The 20,356-nt window shown below is 31.4% G+C and overlaps 1 long non-coding RNA gene across 1 annotated transcript; it reads right to left on the bottom strand.

The window, feature by feature from the left end:
- Positions 1-7,368: 7,368 nt before the first annotated feature.
- LOC124885597 lies at positions 7,369-10,964 on the bottom strand. Its single transcript, XR_007042841.1, has 2 exons — positions 9,566-10,964; positions 7,369-7,625 (listed from the first exon to the last, which is right to left on the bottom strand). It is a non-coding gene; the product is annotated as an uncharacterized LOC124885597 (long non-coding RNA).
- Positions 10,965-20,356: the final 9,392 nt, after the last annotated feature.

The raw sequence follows: 20,356 nt of genomic DNA, 5'->3' as shown, positions 1-20,356 counted from the left end.
ATCTTTTGTTATAGGTATAAATCTTTAACCAATAATATAATGAAGTTCCTGAATAATTTAAACCAAACAGGCCCAAGAAAAGTTCACTTGACTTATACCTACCAGCAAAGAGATTTTACCAGTTTTTATTGCAAATTAAAACCAAAGACAGGAAAGTGACAATATCAAACACATATATATTAAAGAAATTCAAGATAATCCATAAAAGACATAAAATGAAATTTTGATACCCTTGTAGATCAAGACAGAGAGAGCAATACAGAAGATTGTCCCTCGCCGCACCCATTCTCTATCCATCTTTCTTTCTTTATTGCACTCCCAAGTTACGACTAAATAGTAGGAGGAGGGTAGAGAAACAAGGTGAATTAATTAAGGGTGACAAAAGAGAGTATGAAATGTTAAAAGAGTGAGTCAAGTCTTAAATATTAGGTGTTGGTGACAAGTTTATAATCCTCAAATTTTACTTTTTACACTTTAACCCAAATTTTAATTAAAATCCTAATTCCTAAAAGGGGAGAAATAAAACTTTTTTCTCTCTCTCCCAACGATTTCTCCTGATGTTTTCTTCTTCCTCCTCCCCTTCTTCTTCATTATTCTTCTTCTTTTGCTCTTCCCCTCCTCTATTTTGTTGCTCCGTTCTTGGTGTTGTTATTGTTGCTATTGTTTTGAATTTCTTCTGCGAAGAACTTGAGAGGAAAAAATTTCTCAATTTTGGACTAAATTTTGTTCATATAGCATTGAAAATTGCTTTAAATTATTTTTGATTATTTTAATAAATAAAGTATGTAGACTGGTGTGTATTAATCATTTGAGTTTGAGTTTTATATTGTTGGTCCTGCCATTGCAATATATGTTTCAACAATTGCAGTAGGCGGTGAAAAAGATGCAGCAACTACTGAAAAACATTCAGCAATTGCTGAATAATTTATTCAGCAATTGCTGAATAATTTATTCAGCAAATGCTTCATCAATCGCGGTAACTACTAAAAATTTATAAAAAGGTTGAGCTTATAGAGAGAAAAATATCTCCTCCATTTGTTGAGCTAGGCAAGATTGGAAGAAGATCGTTAAAAAGAAGAAATGAGTCATAGAATTATTTTCAATCAATAAAATAAATATTTCATATATATGCAAAAGGTTGGACACAAAAGTACTACATACTTCGAGCGAAATGCTCCACAAAAACACTTTTGATCTTATTATTTTTGTTATTTGTGAACACATCTTATTATTGTTGTTGTTATTTGTGAACAATTGTTATCTTATTGTTGTTCTTGTTATTCAGTTTTCAAAAAAATGCATATTATATTGTCTAGGAGATTCAGCAGATTACAACAATTGCTATGAAATGTTCAGCAACTAACATACTTGTTGTAAAATAATTCAGCAGTTCCTATGAAACGTTCACCAACTAACATACTTGTTGTAGCATAATTTAGTAATTGTTATGAAATGTTCAATAACTAACATACTTGTTGTAGCAAATTTCAGTAATTATTGTGAAATTCTAGCAACTAACTTACTTATCATAGCAAATTCAATTAAGATCATAGTCAAATCTAAATTTTACTCATAAATTAGACTAATATCACCTTTTCTATCATTAAATATGATTGATTCAATCAATTAACAGTCCTTTAACTAAATTTTAATTGATTACATTTGCAATCGTTTAATTGATCATCTAGTATATCTCAAATTACTATCTCATTGTATTTGATAACAATAAAATTTAACTTTAAGCTTAAATTAGACTAGCATCGCCATATTTATCACTAAATATGATTGATTCAATCAATTAGTGATCGTTTAACTCAATTTTAGTTGATTACATTTGCAGCAATTGCTATGAAACATTCAACAACTAACGTATTTGTTGTAGCACAATGCAACAATTACAATGAATTGTTCAACAACTAGCGTACTTGCTGTAACACATTTCAACAATTGTTGTGAAACATTCAGCAACTAGCATACTTGTTGTAGTATATTTCAGCAATTGTTATGAAATTTCTAGCAACTAACTTACTTGTTGTAGCAAATTCAATCAAGATCACAATCAAATCTAAATTACACTCTTAAACTAGACTAATATTACTCTATTTATCATTAAATATAATTGATCCAATCAATTGGCAGTCATATAAACTTAATTTTGTTGGATTACATTTACAATCGTTTAATTGACATCTAGTATATCTCAAATTACTATCTCATTGTATTTGATAACTATAAAATATAAATTTTACTCTTAAATTAGACTAATATCATCCTATTTATCATTAAATATGATTGATTTAATCAATTAATCATCATGTAACTCAATTTTCTTTGATTATTTTTTGCAATCGTTTAATTGACTGTGTAGTATATCTCAAATTACTATCTCATTGTATTTGATAACTATAAAATCTGAATTATACTCTTAAATTAGACTAATATTATTCTATTTATCATTAAATATGATTGATCCAACTAATTAGAGATCATTTAACTCAATTTTAGTTGATTACATTTGCAATAGTTTAATTGATCGTTTAGTATATCTCAAATTACTATCTCATTGTATTTGATAAGTATAAAATCTAAATTTTAGGCTTAAATTAAATTAATATCACTCTATTTATCATTAAATATGATTGATTCAATCAATTAGTAGTCATTCAACTCAATTTTAATTGATTACATTTGAAGCAATTGCTATGAAACATTCAACAACTAACATACTTGTTTTAGCATAATTTAGCAACTGCTATGAAACGTTCAGCAACTAACGTATTTGTTGTAGTAAATTTCAGCAATTGTTATGAAATTTCTAACAACTAACTTATTTATTATAGCAAATCCAATTAGATCATGACCAAATCTAAATGTTACTCTTAAACTCGACTAATATCACTTTCTTTATCATTAAATATGATTGATCCATTCAATTAGCGATTATTTAACTCAATTTTAGTTGATTATATTTGTTGTTGTTTAATTGATCATCTTGTGTATTTTAAATTACTATCTCATTGTATTTGATAACTATGAAATCTAAATTTTACTCTTAAATTAGACTAATATCACCCTATATATCATTAAATATGATTGATCCAATCAATTAATCATCATTTAACTCAATTTTAGTTGATTACATGTGCAACCGTTTAATTAATCATCTAGTATATCTCAAATTATTATCTCATTTTATTTGATAACTATAAAATATAACTTTTAGGCTTAAATTAGACTAATATCACCCTATTTATCATTAAATATGATTTATTAAATCAATTAGTGATTATTTAACTCAATTTTAGTTAATTACATTGTCAATAATTGTAATGAAATGTTCAGCAACTAACGTACTTGTTGTAACATAATCCAACAATTGTTATGAAATGTTCAACAACTAACGAACTTGTTTTAGCAAATTTCAGCTATTGTTGTAAAACATTAAGCAACTAACGTACTTGTTGTAGCATATTACATCAATTGTTATGAAATTCCTAGCAACTAACTTACTTGTTGTAGCAAATTCAATTAAGATAGTAATCAAATCTTAATTACACTCATAAATTAAACTTATATCACTCTATTTATCATTAAATATGATTGATCCAATCAATTAGCGATCATTTAACTCAATTTTAGTTGATCACATTTGTGATCGTTTAATTGCTCATCTAGTATATATTAAATTACCATTTCATTGCATTTGATAACTATAAAATTTAAATTACATTCTAAAATTAGACTAGTTACATATTTGTTGCAGCATATTTCAGCAGTTGTTGTGAAACTTTCAACAACAAACGTACTTGTTGTAGCATATTTTAGCAAGTGTTGTAAAACATTCAGCAATTAACGTACTTTTTGTAGCATATTTCAACAATTATTATAAAATTTTCAGCAACCTACTTGTTGTAGCATATTTCAGCTACTGCAATAAAATTTCTAGCAACTTACAAGAATTGCTGAAACAAACGGCTAATTTATATCAATAACTATTATTGCAAACAAACAACATTTATACTAATAAAACAACATTTATGAATTCTAGCTTCCACCACACTACAAAAGTTATTTAAATCTAAGAGAACCAATTCACATGTGAATCTTATCTCATCGCCACTATAAAGGTTCAACAAACATAACAAAAAAGTTCAACAAATCTTAACAAATCAACTATAAAAAAATAAACTTCAAATAAATTATCTTTGAATCAACTAGGACACCAATTCATTCTCGATGGTAGGTTCAACCTGTCTCTTTGTCTTTTTTTGGACACACTTGACAATGCCTTCAAAACCTCATAACAATTCATATCTCATTAGGTGTAGAACTTATCCATGGATGCACAATCTGCATGTAAAAAATAATAATATTAAAATAATTCAAACGAGAATAATTTCAATCCCATAAAAATCATAACTTTATACAAATTCAAGTTAATAAAGCTCTTCTTTTTTAAGAAATGCATAAATGCATTCCTTCAATTCAAGCATAACCATAAAAAGAACAAATTCAAAATAAATTTAGATTTATATCTTTACTATAAAAAATTCAAGTGTAGCACAAAACGTCCCTTTTCACTTCTAAAAATATAATTTTTTTCTAAATTCTACTAAATAAGTGAATTTTCAAGAAACTACATTATTGAAATTGTTTCATGATTAATGAGACTGCAAATTCATTATTTTAAAAAGAACAAACCCAAAAAAGAACATCACAAATCTCAAAAATCTAAATTCATTTTTTCAAAATCAACAAATTCTTAAAGATGAATGAAGCCCTAATTATGAAAGTAACGAAAACAACTTTACCTTGAAGAATCAAAATTCTAACTTAGGTCAGAGATGGCAATGGCAATACAAGAAAACGACAACTTGAGGTCAGTTTAAATATGATGTTTGAGAGAAGCATGAGAGATAGTCATGTGTTTCTCTCTGTTTTAGAGAGAGAGAAAAATTATGATACTAATTTTGAAATTGGTAAAGTGATTCATGTCTTTTGATTGACTTTATTTTGTATTTTTGTAAAGTTTAAGAGTTTTAAAAATTATATTTTATACCCCAATTTAACTTAATTACAAAATAAAAAGAAATTGACTTAAGTTGGTCAAACTTGTCACCAATTTTAATTTGAAGACTTATTTGTCACCCTACACTTAATTTTCTCCACAAGTAGTTGAAATGGCCGTTGGGTGGTTGCTATTAAGGAAATAATGGGTGGCTTTGCATTTGCTGTAAAAAAAGCTTTTACGCCTCACATTTTTTTATTATATTATTCATAAGTTACAAATATTAAATTATTAATAATACTTTTTTATTTTAAAATTTTTGTTTATTACTTTCATCTTTTCAGTTTAAAATTTTTGAATATTGATATGTATATTATCTAATTACTTCATTATATTCTCAAAATTAGTTTAAAATTATTGTTTTTATTATTACTTTAAAAAATTTAAATCCTTATATTTCAATTATTCTTTTTAATTTTATATTTGATTAAAATTACAACTCTTTTTTTAAATGTGTTCTTGAATTTGAGAGATCCAACAATCCTATTTTAAGGCCACATTAATCGTCTAAACTGATAAAATAAATGAAAATTTTAAATATATTTAAAGCTTTTTTTAATTAATTTATTTAAATATGGATAGTTATATATGAGATAAAAAAGAAGTGTATATTTTAGGGGCACTCACAACCAAAGAACTACTAAACATTGAAGTAAAAAAAAAGATTAAAAGATGTATTTTTTTTGTTTGTTTTTGTGCAAAACCATATATATGGCGCGGGGGTGGGGATGGGGTGGGTTTTATGCTCTTTTCTTCACTCAATTCTCGAGATCTATATCGCCTATATATTATATATAACAAAACTCAAGCAATTTATTCTGAATCTAATTGGGTAATATTACCCAAATTCATAACAATGCTAAATAAGATGTTGAAAATAGCATCTAATTGGGTAATATTACACAAATTCGTAACAACTGCTAAATAAGATGTTGAAAATAGCAGTGCCAGCTTCGACCTAAAGCAAGTGAAGCCGAGACTGCTTTAGGCAGCCAAGACTACTTTAGGCTCTCAATTTTTGGGGGTTTCGTTTTTTAGCAATTACGATTTATAATTTTGTTGATTTTTTTTATTAGAAAATATTGTGTATTTTTAATTTTTTTTCTTTTTCATTTTAATGTCGCTTTATTTCAAAAAAATTATCACTTTAGAAATTCAAGATTAAAGTTGACAATTGTTTTCAACTTTATGAAGATTTCTTTTTTATACTTCTATATTCTAAAAAAAAAAAAAAAAAAACCTAATAATAGGGGTAACTTGATAAGCTATTTTATTATATTTTAAATGTATATATAGCTTATAGAGTTCCTACTATAAGAATTGCCTCACTCGAAGAGATTTTTTTAAAATTAAAATTGATAAAATTTTACTTAGAATCGACATCTCAAGAAAAATTGAATGATTTATATATACTATTAGTTGAAAGGAATTATTGAATAAGTCGATCATAAAATAATTTTATTCATAATTTTGCATCTCAAAAAATATAGAAATAATCTTTAATTAAAATATAATATTAATCCTTTTTTTTGTTGAGGCTTCATTTTGAAGTTCCGTTTCAGGCTACCAACTATATTGAGCCGGAATTTATGAAGTCTAGTTATAATTTTTTTTTTTTTTGATTTACTCTTCTTATCTTTCTTCTGTTTTTTTGTTAAAAAAAAAAAAATCCTTTTTAAATACAAAAATTAAATAGATAGTTATTCTTGTTTTCGATAAATGTGTGTAACAAAATTCAAATTATTTAATTTATAATTTAAATCACTTTTATTTTTAGATATTTTAAGTTGTTAACTATTGTAATTTATAATACTTTTTATATAATTTTCAAATAATATATGTTACTCTTCCTGTTTAAACTTTTGTGGCATTGATAGTCAATTACCACTACAAAAAAGGGTCAAATTGCAAAGGTCAATTTTAAAAGTTTGCGGAAATTTCGATTCGAGGGTTCCCAAAACCGCCCAAAATACAAGCCATCACAATCAATTTGCGGCAGTTTTTTTCTAACCGCCATAATTAATTTGTCACGGTCGACCCCCTTACTCTAAATTAAATTCTTTTTATAATAATTTTTTATTTACAAATTGCGGCGGTTTAAAACCCCCACAGTTTTTTTTCTTTTTTTTTTAAATTTTGTTGAACCCATCAATTATCAATAACTAATTATAGATTCTAATTTTAGCTCAAATTTAATTATTACTTTAGGCATAACCTACAATCCAATATTTGTTCAATTCATATATCATTAACACAACATGACTAATTAAACATTATAATTGGCAAGCATATCAAAGATATGTTGAACATTAAATTTTCAACATTAGCATCTTCAAACTCCAAATTTTCAACATTAACTAGTATCTTCAAACTCTAAAAATCAAATTTAAACACGACGTCAATATTATAAGATTCACTCCAATCACATAATTACATCATCATAATTGAATATCCAAGACAATTTGCAACGATATCAACGACTGTCATTAGGATCACTATCATCACGTGATCTCCTTGCATCCGTGGGCGAAATGGACCCACTAGCCACATCACTTGGCTACATAAAAATGCAAAGTATAAAAATCAATCATATAAACTTTCAGTCCTTATTATAAAATATTTATATCTGCGTACAACTAAAAGATCATCGATATGATTCATTTGTTTCCTTCTATTACCACATTGTTTCAAAATAAGAAAATATTTTGGTACGATATAAAAGAAAAATATGTTACGTAAGTTCAGATAGAGGGGGTAGCTATTAGCAACAAGAGCACACCAAATAGTCCCCTAAGAAAATATGTTGTGAGCTATTGACCGTAAGGAGAAAACACCAAAACTAGATACTATCACAGAGCTGAACTAAAAGTCTGATATGTGACTGGAATCAGGGCAGAGCTCACTCAATGAATGGTTGATAAAATTGCTTCCATTCATCTAATACCAAATTTCATGTATTAACCATATCAAAAGAAGTATAGCAGAAATAGAAATGTTTTCAGTGTTGGCCTCCGAGGCTCTACGGAAATACAATACATAAGGGATCAAACCAGTCAACTAAATATGAACTCAGACCAACAAATGCTAACGATGAAATAGTAACTCTGACAAGTAGCTAACAGTACATTGTAAAATTCACCAAAAGAACTATCTTTGTGATCAAGTGAAGCTAAATTAAATATCGTGAAAATAGAAACACTTCTCATTGACTTGATTAACAATGTCCTACAGTTGCTCGAAATCCTAAACTATGTATAATATGGAAAGAAACTGATCACAGAATAACCTGAGGTATCCTTTTGGGGTATGATAAAATTGTGGCACATGTTTTGCCAAATTGTTTTAGCCGGCCATATATCTCACCTATTATAATTGAAACCACTGCAGCTTTATAGCTGTATAATACAGGGCATAGGCACTGTAGTTGCAGGTTTTGCGCGTTAAAAGGACAACTTAATTTACTAAGCTCTCGTTATGCCGCGGGTTCGGACATTAATCATGTTGGATCAACTGTATGCAACACAGAAACAGTAGCTTCATGTAATCTTCTTTATCTAAAATAATCACAATTGGCAAGAATATGCATTTAGAAATTCAGCCAAATCTTGGTATACTACAATATAGCATACCGTTTCTTGGAATATGGTATGCAGGTGATCCAGTAGAGAAGAAATTATGGATAGCAAATTCAAATACACCTATATTGAACAGCTCAGGATTGCTCACATTAGATTCTACAGAATTGACAGGAAGTTTAGTAGCTAGGCTTCAAGATTCTGGAAATTTTGTGGTTCAGGATGAGACTCGAAACAAGACTTTATGGCAAAGCTACTCATCAGATACTAATGTTACGTTCAAAAAAGCTACTAATTATCAAACATTGTCAAAACAAATCTACAAAATGACCAACAGAAAACTGAACGGTAGAATGTGTTTCCTGTAACATTCTTCCTTCAGACTATCAGATAATAATGTTGTTGTAGTGAAGCTAAACCAATTAATCCACCAACTCTACGCTTTAAACCAGGTTAGTTTAGATCAGGTATACGAGTACTCTACATACTCTATTCGGGACCATTTCATTCCATTACTAAATGTCACTGTACAACACTAAATAGAGAAAAAGAACTGATCTTGGACATAGTCCCAAGCTCAGCAAAAGCTAAGAAACGACAAGCAACTACCAGTACCTCAATGTCATAATACTACTAACTAGGATAGAAGTCTAATTCAGCTAGTCTAGCAGCCAACTTCATCTGGAGTCTTCCTCGAACTACTACTTGTTTAATAATCACTCTGGCAACCACATTAGTACTCTATTATTCCGCTTCTGCCACACAAAATATACACACATGCGACCTTCTACAACATATTAAAATAGACTAATAGACACTCCCTCTATTTCAATTTGTTTTTACTTAAACTTCATAATCAATTAAGTAAACTGACATATTCAATTGAAAAAAAAAAAAAAAAAGTAAAGAGAACTGTACTTACTGCTGTGGAAGAAACCATTGAAGGAGAATCAAAGAGCCCCACAAATTGTAGAAGAAGAAGACAACTTCTCATATTCAACAACCTTCCAAAGAAGGTTTACTGGTAACTGCATATTCCTCCCCTCTTTATCATTGTCTTTTTCAACACCAGGAGAATTCACACCACCAATAACCACGTTATCAGAACCATGACATTTGATCCCTTCATTCTTTTCCAGCAAATCCACAGAACACCCCTCTCCTCCCTCTACTTCATCATCGGATTCACCATCAATTGAAACATGAGATATGGGGCATTGGGACAAGATTTCAGCAACTCCTTCCCACTATTTACACCATCAGAACCATTAAAACCATTGGGGATAGGGGACCACTTCGGCTTGTACACCACTATTACCATTAAGGACCACACCATGCAACACACCCTCTTGGGACTGATTTTTTGGGTTATGAACACTCCTTTGGGACTCTTTCTAGGGTTGTATAGCATCAACAGTACCCACAGCATCAGTATCAACCTGACCACCATGAACAACATCAATACCATCATGCACAACACCATGTACATCCCCAGCAACACTAGTCACAGCAGCTACAGTTCCCACGATGTTTAGGAGAGGAAAACTTACCTGTAGGATCCTCAATTGACTGCACATAATCATCATCCTCTTCACCATCCTTTAATTCATCAGAATTCAAATTGGATGATAATTGAGGTGAATCAGTTGAGTCAACCTTAGGGAAATCAACAATAGGATCATTTTGCACAAATTCCTTTGACCAATTCGAGTTTCAGCCGTCGGAACTCCACCAACTGAAAATTGGGGTTTTAAAACCCTAATTTTGCAACTGGACTGATTCTGAGATGAATTATAAGGGGCTTTTGACAAATTCGAGTTGCTGACCACATTTTCCGTCGAATTCTGTAGGAAATTTTGAATTTGGAGCTTCGACGTGGCGGCGGCGCCGTGATCGGAAATCGCCACAGGTGGCGCAATCTTCGAATGAAGATTGGCGGCGATTGACCCACTGATTTTGGAGCTCTTTGGTGGGTTATGTTCGCCTTTGGAAGGTGTCCCTCCTGGTGCATTTCCCGTTTGCCGTTTAGCGCCGTCGCCGAAATTCGCCCTGGTTGCGCTGCATTCAATTGCAAATTGGGGTCGATTGAAGCAGTAGACTTTAGGGCTTTTTGGTGGGTTAGGCTCGTGGTGGAGTAGCGCTTTGGACAAACAAAGCCGCATATTTCTCCTCTAATTGAACTCGAATTTTTTGGGAAAGGTAGAACCAAATCTCCTTCAAATTTTGTGGACAACTAGAGGAATTTGAGAACTAGAATCACCTTCCCAAGTGGGAAAATGTTTGGCCAATTAAAAAATAGAGGTTTTTTATGGCATATAGGCGATATTATTATTATTATTATTATTATTTTGTTTAAACCACCGGCGTCTGGTACCCGCTTTTTAGGAGTTCAACTATATCCGAATTCGCCTCGCGTCGGGCTCTATTTGGGAGAAAACTTTCGACAAAGTGTTTGTCCATACCCAGGGTCGAACCCTCGACCTCTGGGTAGGTTGATATTATTTTCAATGTATAGCCAGGTTTAAACATTCGTAAATTTATAAATTTTAGTGACAGATTTTTAATCCTTTTATTCCATGTAATTTTACAGAAGTTAAAATAACTCTTGCAAATAAATCCTCACAATTAGACCCCTTTTTTGTAGTGTACATTTTCTAAATAATTTAAGTTTTTAAGTATCGTGATTTATAATACTTTAAGCGACATAATATTTAGATGACCATAATAATTAATTAGGGATGATATAGTAAAATCACAATTAAAGCAACGAAGCAGACATGTCTTAAATGACTCATATAACTAATTAGAAGTAATATAGCAAAATCAATATAAAAATACTTGTGAAAAATAATTTAAATGGACCTTAAATAAGATGTCAAATTAATTTAAAATATCAAGAATTAACTTATCATTTTATATCTATTTTTTTATTAAATATTTTTTTTTTAATACTTATATAACTTATAAAATTAATTAAGAGTGATATTTAGTAAAATTAATGGCCAACTGCCTGCTTCTCTTGCCAACAGATTCCCTCTTATTAGATAGCAACATATATATATATATATATATATATATATATATATATTCCCTCTAGTCTACACCAAAAATGTTTTTAAATTTTTCATGCACATTTTTCTCTTAACTGATATTTTTATTTTTTTTAATTCTCCATTTTTTTTTAATTTTTATTTTTATTTTTTTATTTTAATTCATTTGTCTCAATCTTTATTATTTTTTTTTCAAGCATTATTTATTTCTTTCATTTCTCTTTTTCTTTTTTCTTAATTCATTTGTCTCAATCTTTATTTTTTTTTATTTTTATCATCTCTCATTTTTTTTTTCATTTTTCTCAAACTTTATTTTTATTTTTTCTTCTCATTTTTGTTTTTCTCAATCTTTATTTTTTTTATTTTTTAGTCTTCTCTTTTTTTCTCAATCTTTTTTTCTTTTCTCTATTATGTTTCTTCTCTTTTTTATTTTTTATTTTTTCTTTTTTCTTAATTTCTATTATATTTTGCTAATAAATAAAAAATTGGATAATTTGAAAAAGAATTTTTTTTCTTTGACATCAAAGTAAATTTAAGAGCATGACTTGTTGTTTAGAGGTCTTTTGGAATAAGTTTTGCTTCTAAGGTAAAAAAATATAGAATATCTCATAAATTAGACACAATGTGGTAGTGTTAAATCTTGCTTGTAGGACATAACTTGTTGTTTAAAATTTCTTGAGTAAAATCTTGTCTCTAAGGTAAAAGTTATAGAGCATCTCATAAATCAAGACATAATGTGGTGGTGTCAATACTTACCCATTGGGCGTAACTTGTTTTTCAGAGGTTCTTGAGCTAAGTATTGTCTTAGAGACAAGTCTAATAAAGCATCACATAAATCAAGACACAATATAGTAGTGTCAACTCTTGTCTATGGGGCGTAAATTGTGGGCTAAATTTTTCCTTTAAGGCAAGAGTTATAAAACATCTCATAAATCAAGACACGATGTATTGTCAACTCATGCCATGGGGAGTAACTTGCTGTTTAAAAGTCCTTGGACTAAGTCCTGCCTCTAAGGCAAGAGTTATAGTACATCTCGTAAATCAAGACATAATATGATAGTGTTAACTCTTACCCATGAGGCATAACTTGTTATTTAAAAGTACTTGATTTATAAAACACCTTATAAATCAAGACACAATATGGTAGTGTCAATTCTTGTCCACGGGACGTAACTTATTATTTAAAAGTCCTTGGTTTAAGTCTTGCCTCTAAAACAAGAGTTAGGCATCCGTTGATCTCCTCTTGCAACCATGTTTGATTCCATATCATGTGCACGAGCTACCAACTCTTCAAATATATTACGCTTTAATCCTTTCAAGATATAGTGAAGGCCCTAATTTATGCCTTGAATGCCCATTTCAATGCTAGAAGTTTCACTAAGGCGATCCTTACAGTTGAGGATCAAACTCCTCTAGTGATTGATAAAGTCAACAATTGGCTTATTTTTACATTGGCGAGATTTTGTAAGTTTAATCATACTAATGACACGTCTTGTGCTATATAAATGATTAAGGAACTCTTGCTCCACCTATTCCCAACTATCTATAGAACCAGGTTCGAGGTTGGTGTACCAATAAAGGCATTTCTTTGAGAGATCATATGAACTGCTTGATGAGATAATCACTATATATCCCAGCATCATTACAAGTCTCAATAAAATGTGCTATATATTGTTTGGGGTCCCCTTTGCCATCGAATTATTGGAGCTTAGAAGGTTGATATCCATCAGGCATCTTCATATTATCAATCTTTTGAGTATACGTCTTTACATATGTGAGAGAAAATTTGGATGAGAGCTTAAATTTATCTTTGATTACTCTCATGATAAAGTCCTTCAATTGACTAATAAGAATCAAACCTTCAGCAGAGACTTGAATCTCTTTGGTCATTATTGTTTTCGCTATGAACGACTCTCCTTTCTCTTGAATTTCAGGAAGCTTTATAGGTGTTTGACTTGATTCTCTCTCATACACGCTCTCCATATTATTTGTTCACTTGACAAGTTTTGCATCTTGTTCCTGCACGCGATTTGTCAAACGTTCAACTGCTTTAATCAAGATTCTAGTTGTTCTTCTATCGTGGAAGTCATTTCGATGTTCTTAATTTTTGATATTAAAAAGTTGAGATGAGAGGTAGAGATTATCCCACTGGACGTGCCATAATTTGTTAGACAATAAAATTTATGATTGAGAAAATAATAATCGGGACAAAAAAAATATTACAACAATCATTTTATTGATTTTAATATATGAGTGTTTCTGATTCACCTTTTTGAATATACATTCAAGCGCTTCGAGCTTGATCTTGAATGTTGTTGAACTTGATGGATTTGATCTTGACTTGTACTTTAATTCAAGGGCTTTTGATCTTGTTCTTGAATCTTATGGTCTTTATCTTAAATCTTGATGAACTGGATCTTGATTTATGGATTTGATGAAATTGATCACGACTTGTACTTGAATTCAAGGTCCTTTGAGCTTGTTCTTAAATCTTGTGGTCTTGATCTTGATGAAATGGATCTTAAAGGCTTGAATTTGTAGAGAAATCTATAACGTTTGATCCACGAGCTCTCTCTTATTTTTTGTTAGAATTATTGATCATTTTTCTGAATTATAAGACTCCTATTTATAGTTGTAGGAAGAAAAGAGTCATGGTGAAGATGAACTTCTTTTGACCAACCAAATTTAAGTGACATGCCGTATTTTTATGGGCTTTTGATTTTACTTGGCCCGCTGCATCATTTTGATATGTGGCATGATTCTATTGGCTCTTTCACTTGACTTAGCATGCCACATCATTTGAACATGACGCTCAATTGGGCTTTTAAAATATGATGACATATTAAACTTAGCAAAATGGGCTAATCATTTATAGCCTAAATCAATAGATTAACTCAATAAAAAAATCAAACTTTAATCAGTTTCATATTTATTTGGATTCAAATAATTAATCCAATCATATTAATCAATCTCATTTATTTGGACTAATATATTTTAAATTTAATTTGAATAAAATTTATATGACTACATATAAAATATCTCATAAATTAAAAAATAATGTGGTAGTGACAACTCTTGCCAATGGGGCATAGCTTATTGCTTGAAAGTCCTTGGTGTAAGTCTTGCCTCTAAGGGAAGAATTATAAAACATCTCATAAATCAATACAATATGGTAGTTTCAACTCTTGCCCATGGGGAATAACTTTTTGTTTGATGGTTCTTGGGCTCTTGCCTCTGAGGCAAAGGTTATACAATATTTCATAAGTAAAAAACACAATGTGATAGTGTTGAATTTCGCCTAATGTACATAATTTATTTGAAAATCCTTGGGATAAGTTATGTCTCTAAGGCAAGAGTCATAGAACTTCTCATAAATTAAGACATAATGTGGTAGTGTCAACTCTTACCCGTGAGACATAACTTCTTATTTAAAAGTCCTTGAGCTAAGTCTTGCCTTTAAGATAAGAGTTATAGGATATCTTAGGTATATTTAAGACTATTTTTCCAAGAAAAAATAAAAATCAAGGAAAAATAATAATAAAAAAATTTAAATAGAAGTTGAGAGGATAAAAATAAAAAAGTAAAAGTTGAGAAAAACTAACAAGAAAAAAAGTAAAATCAAAATAAAATAAAATAGAAAAAAATTAAAAATAGAAGTTGAGAGGAGAAAAGAAAAAAAGAGAGGAAGGGTTGATAAAACCAAAAAAGGAAAAAAGAAAAAAACAAAATAAAAGTAAAATAAAAGAGAGAGAAAAAAAGTTGAAAGATAAATAAGTATGGAGTTGTTAAGGGGATAAATAAGTAATTGTTCTACATAGACTAGTTTTGTAGGACTTTTCTTATGAGGGACAAAAAGGCAAAATCACCCATTATGAGGGTCATTTATGTAGTTTACCTGTTATTATTGCAGTTTGAAACATCCTCTTTGCCTTTCTTGGCGTTCAACTTGCATAACACTTTATTTGGATAGTGGTTCATGGTTTCATAATATAACCTACTGTATGCTATGGTGTGATATTATTCATTATGGTACAATACAATAATTGGATGGATTGTATGTTTGCTGTTGTTTAATAATAATTTTATTATTTGGTTTGACGGCATGGTACTCTATTATAACTGGTAAGTTTACTAAAATACTCTTAATAATTATAAATGTTAAATTTATCAATAATTATTAATAAAATAATTTAAGATAATTTTCTTCCTACTAATTTATCACAAACTACGTCATGTAAATATATTAAGTTGTTAAATTCATATAAATTCTAATTAAATAAATAAAAGAATAGATCAAAATAAATGTAATCGAATTCACTCTTTTGATAGTAACAAATTTCATTTCTTTTTGGTATTTTGAGACATGGCCACTAATGATACATACAAATTTTGAATGCATCTTTTGCGTATGAAATGAGTGTGTTCGATATGAAGGAAAATTTAGGGTTAGGGGCGTGGAGAGGGGTAGTGAAGTGGAGGGTCGGGGTCGGGGTAGGGGTAGGGGATGGGTAAGTAAAAAAAATTTAAAAAATTTTATTTAGGGGAGAGGGGGCTAGTAGGGGGTGGAGGTGCATAAGAATTCTTTTTGATTTTTTTAAAAAACAACTAAAAAATTTGGTGGAGGAGGAGGTAGTAGGTAGTGGGGGTCGGGGTAAAAGGAGTGAGAGTGGGGCAAGAAAAAAATTTAATTTTTTTAAAAGCAAACTAAAAAATTTTTTTTTTTGGGTGGGAGTTTGGTAGGGGATGGGGTTGCAGTAGGGGGTGAGATGAGAAAAATATTTTGAAATTTTGAAAAAACAAATTTGAAAAAATTGTGCGGTGGAGGGGGGTTTAGGGGTTAGGGTAGGGGGTTGGGGGTTGGTACTAAGAAAGCAACAACAGAGAACGAACAATATAGAGTAAAAAGGTAACATAAGATCACGAAATATTAAGTAAGAACTTAATTGAAAAAGAAAATAAGGAAAAAATGGAATACCACCAAAGTGGTTGTTACATAAAGTGAGTGTTTGGTTACCAAACCATGAATTGAGACCATATCATACCATACACTTGAAAAATCATGAGAAAACATTGTTCAATAACCAACATTCAAAACCCTCAACCCTTGTTATAAAACCAACATGAATATCTCATGAACAATACTTTAAAACATATGCTTTTAATAAATTAACAATGAAGGAAGAGTAACATGCCTTAAACACCAAGAAATTTGGAGAGAAATTGACCTTTGAGCCCTTAGATGACCAACTTAATAAAACCCAAACTTGACTTGCTTGAGGGAATTCAGAGAACCTTTAGGAGTGTTTGAGAAGTTACTTAGATTTGTTTTTGAGTGCTAATGACACCCTAAAGGGGTTATTAAATGTGGATTTTAATTTGGATAAGAGGAGAAAATATCTGGAATGCTCTTAACTTAAAAGCAGAAAAAGTGCCGCCATTGACTACGGGTCAACCAATGACTCATAGCCACTCCTTACGACTCGTCACCACGAGTCGTAACTAAGACAGTATCTAGGATTCTTACCCACTGTTGACCCTATGACTCAACTGATACCACTCATAATGAGACCCAATGACTAGTAGGGTCCAGTAATAGTTAATGCAGAACCCAATTAGGTAAATACTGAATATCCTACGATTTGTACCCAATGACTTGTAACAAGTCCTTACAATTCATAGCAAGCCACTCGTACTCAGAGCAAAACTTAACCACTTAATTTTTGACTTGGTTACGATTCCATTCCAATGACTCGTTATGAATCTTTATGACTAGTGTATCCAAGTCGTACCCAAGAAAGTAACTTAAGCATCATTCACTGGACACCTTACTACTAAGGTCACCTGACCCATCAAGACACATTACGATTTGTTAGATGAATCATTGCCAGGGCAGAAAGTTCAAAACTCAGAAAATTTCTGAGGACCAAAAACCTGGGGTGTTACATACTCTCCCCTTAGGATCATTCGTCCTCGAATGATAGAACAAGGAATTTATTAGCACGATTGATTCCATATACCACTACTCTTACCTTTAACAAAGACTGAAACAAAGATGTAAAGGAATACACATACTTTAAGCATGATTATTCGGAGTTGGACTTCATGTCCTCCTCGGCTTCCCAAGTAACTTTCTCAACCTTTTGGTTTCTCCAAAGAACCTTTATCAAAGCCACGTCCTTCGTTCGTAATCGATGGTCTTGATGAGCTAAAATCTAAATTGGTACCTCTTCATAGGAAAAGGAATCTGGGATACCCACCTTCTCCAAAGGAAAAACCATCGAGATTACCCCGCAGTTCCTCAACATCGAAATATGGAACACCGGATGAATGGAGCTCAAACTAGAAGGCAACTCCAATTCATATGCAATATTACCAACCCTCTTCAACACTAACTACGGACCGACATAACGGGGACTGAGCTTCCCTTTCTTATCAAACCGCATCACTCCCTTCATGGGAGACACCTTTAAGAACATCCAATCACCAACACTATACTCCAACTCCCTTCGCCTCACATTCGCATAGGACTTTTGGCGGCCTTAAATCTATCCTGAATCACCTTTACCTTCTCTATGGCTTGGTGAACCAAATCAGTGCCAAATAACTTATTTTCACCAACCTCAAACCACCCAATAGAAGACCTACACCTTCTACCATATAAGGCCTGAAACAGATCCATACCAATGCTAGAGTGATAAATATTGTTGTAGGAAAATTCTATGAGAGGCAAGTGGTCAATCCAACCACCCCTAAAATCAAGCACATAAGCTCGAAGCATATCTTTCAAGACCTGAATTGTCCTTTTTGCTTGCCCATCCGTCTGCGTGTGGAAAATGGTATTAAGGGTCACTTTAGTCCCCAAACCTTGCTGGAATGACCTCTAAAAGTGAGATGAAAGCTGAGTACCTCGATTGTATTTGATGGAAACTAGAGTACCATGCAACTTCACGATCTACTCAATGAATAACTCGATATAATCCTTAGAAGAGAAATTTGTCCTCACTAGCAAAAAGTGAGCAGACTTAGTCATCCTATCCACGACGACCCCAATAGAATTAAATTGTTGGAGAGACTGCGAGACTGATAACAAAATCCATATTAATTATCTTCCATTCAGTTCAATCTCTTGAGTCAACCCACCGAGCCTTACCTTCACTTGCTGACACACCATGCACTTAGCCACAAAATTGGCCACATTTCGCTTCATATTATTTCACCAATAAATTTTCTTGAGATTATGATACATCTTTGCCGAACCAGGATAAATAGTAAACTCATGAGCTTCGACCAAAATTCTTCCTCGTAACCCATCAACATCGAGAACACATAGTCTACCTTGGGACCTTAAGATACCATCACCACTAGTCTAAAAAATCATCACTTTCTGCCTACCTACATCATTCTTAATTTGTATTAAGATAGGATCCAACACTTGCTTCTCCTTTACCTCAACACAAGGAGATGACTTTTCCACCTCTTGAACAATCACACCACCATCCTCGAAATCCAAAAGAAGAACTCTGAGAATAGCCAAACGGTGAATATCCTTCTCCAAATTCCACTTCTTCTCATTTACATAAGACAAAATTCCCATGGAAAACTTGCTAATAGTATCATCAACCACATTAGCTTTACCTAGATAATAGTGGAGGCTCATGTTATAGTCCTTTAGCAATTCTAGCCACCTTGTTTGCCTGAGATTCAATTCTTTTTAGGTGAACAAGTATTGTAGGCTCTTATGATCAGAATAGATATCAACATGGACCCATACAAATAATGTCGCTAGATCTTTAATACAAATACCGCAGCTAATAATTCCAAGTCATGGGTAGGATAGTTCTTCTAATGAACTTTTAAATGTCTAGAAGCATAAGCAACCACCATGCCATGCTGCATCAACACACAGGCCAATCTCACCCGGGACACATCACAATAGACAACAAAATCATCAGTGCCTTCAAGCAGAGTCAAGACCGGAGCCGATGTCAACTTATCCTCTAGCTTCTCAAAACTACCCTCACAAGCATCAGACCATAAGAATTTTACCTTCTTATGAGTCAACATAGTCAATAAGACAGCGATAGAAGAGAAACTTTCCACAAACCTTTTATAATAATCAACTAAACCCAAAAAGCTCCGAATATCAAATGGAGTCATGGGTCTGGGCTATTTCTTGACCACTGCAACCTTCTGTGGATCCACCATGATCCCTTTACTGGAAATAACATGACCCAGATAAGTCACAACATTCAACTAGAACTCACACTTAAAAAATTTTGCATACAAACATTGATCCTTTAAGGTTTGCAACACAAGACAGAGGTGATTGGCATGATCCTCCTCGCTCTTAGAATACACCAAAATATCATCGATAAAGACAATGATAAAAAGATCCAATAACTGATGGAAAACCCAATTCATAAAATTCATAAATACGGTCGGTACATAGGTCAAATAATAGGACAACACTAAAAACTCAAAATGACTATATCGGGTTCGAAAGGCAGTCTTAGGGATATCCGTATTCCTAATCTTCAACTGATGGTACCTATACCAAAGATCAATTTTAGAAAATAACTTAGCACCCTGAAGATGATCTAAGAGATCACCAGTCCTCGAAAGTAGATACTTATTCTTCATGGTTATTTTATTCAGTTGGCAGT

Source organism: Capsicum annuum, chromosome 7 (assembly GCF_002878395.1).
Source record: "Capsicum annuum cultivar UCD-10X-F1 chromosome 7, UCD10Xv1.1, whole genome shotgun sequence".
Classification (NCBI taxonomy): Eukaryota; Viridiplantae; Streptophyta; class Magnoliopsida; order Solanales; family Solanaceae; genus Capsicum; species Capsicum annuum.
This window is presented reverse-complemented; position numbering and strand designations above follow the sequence as displayed.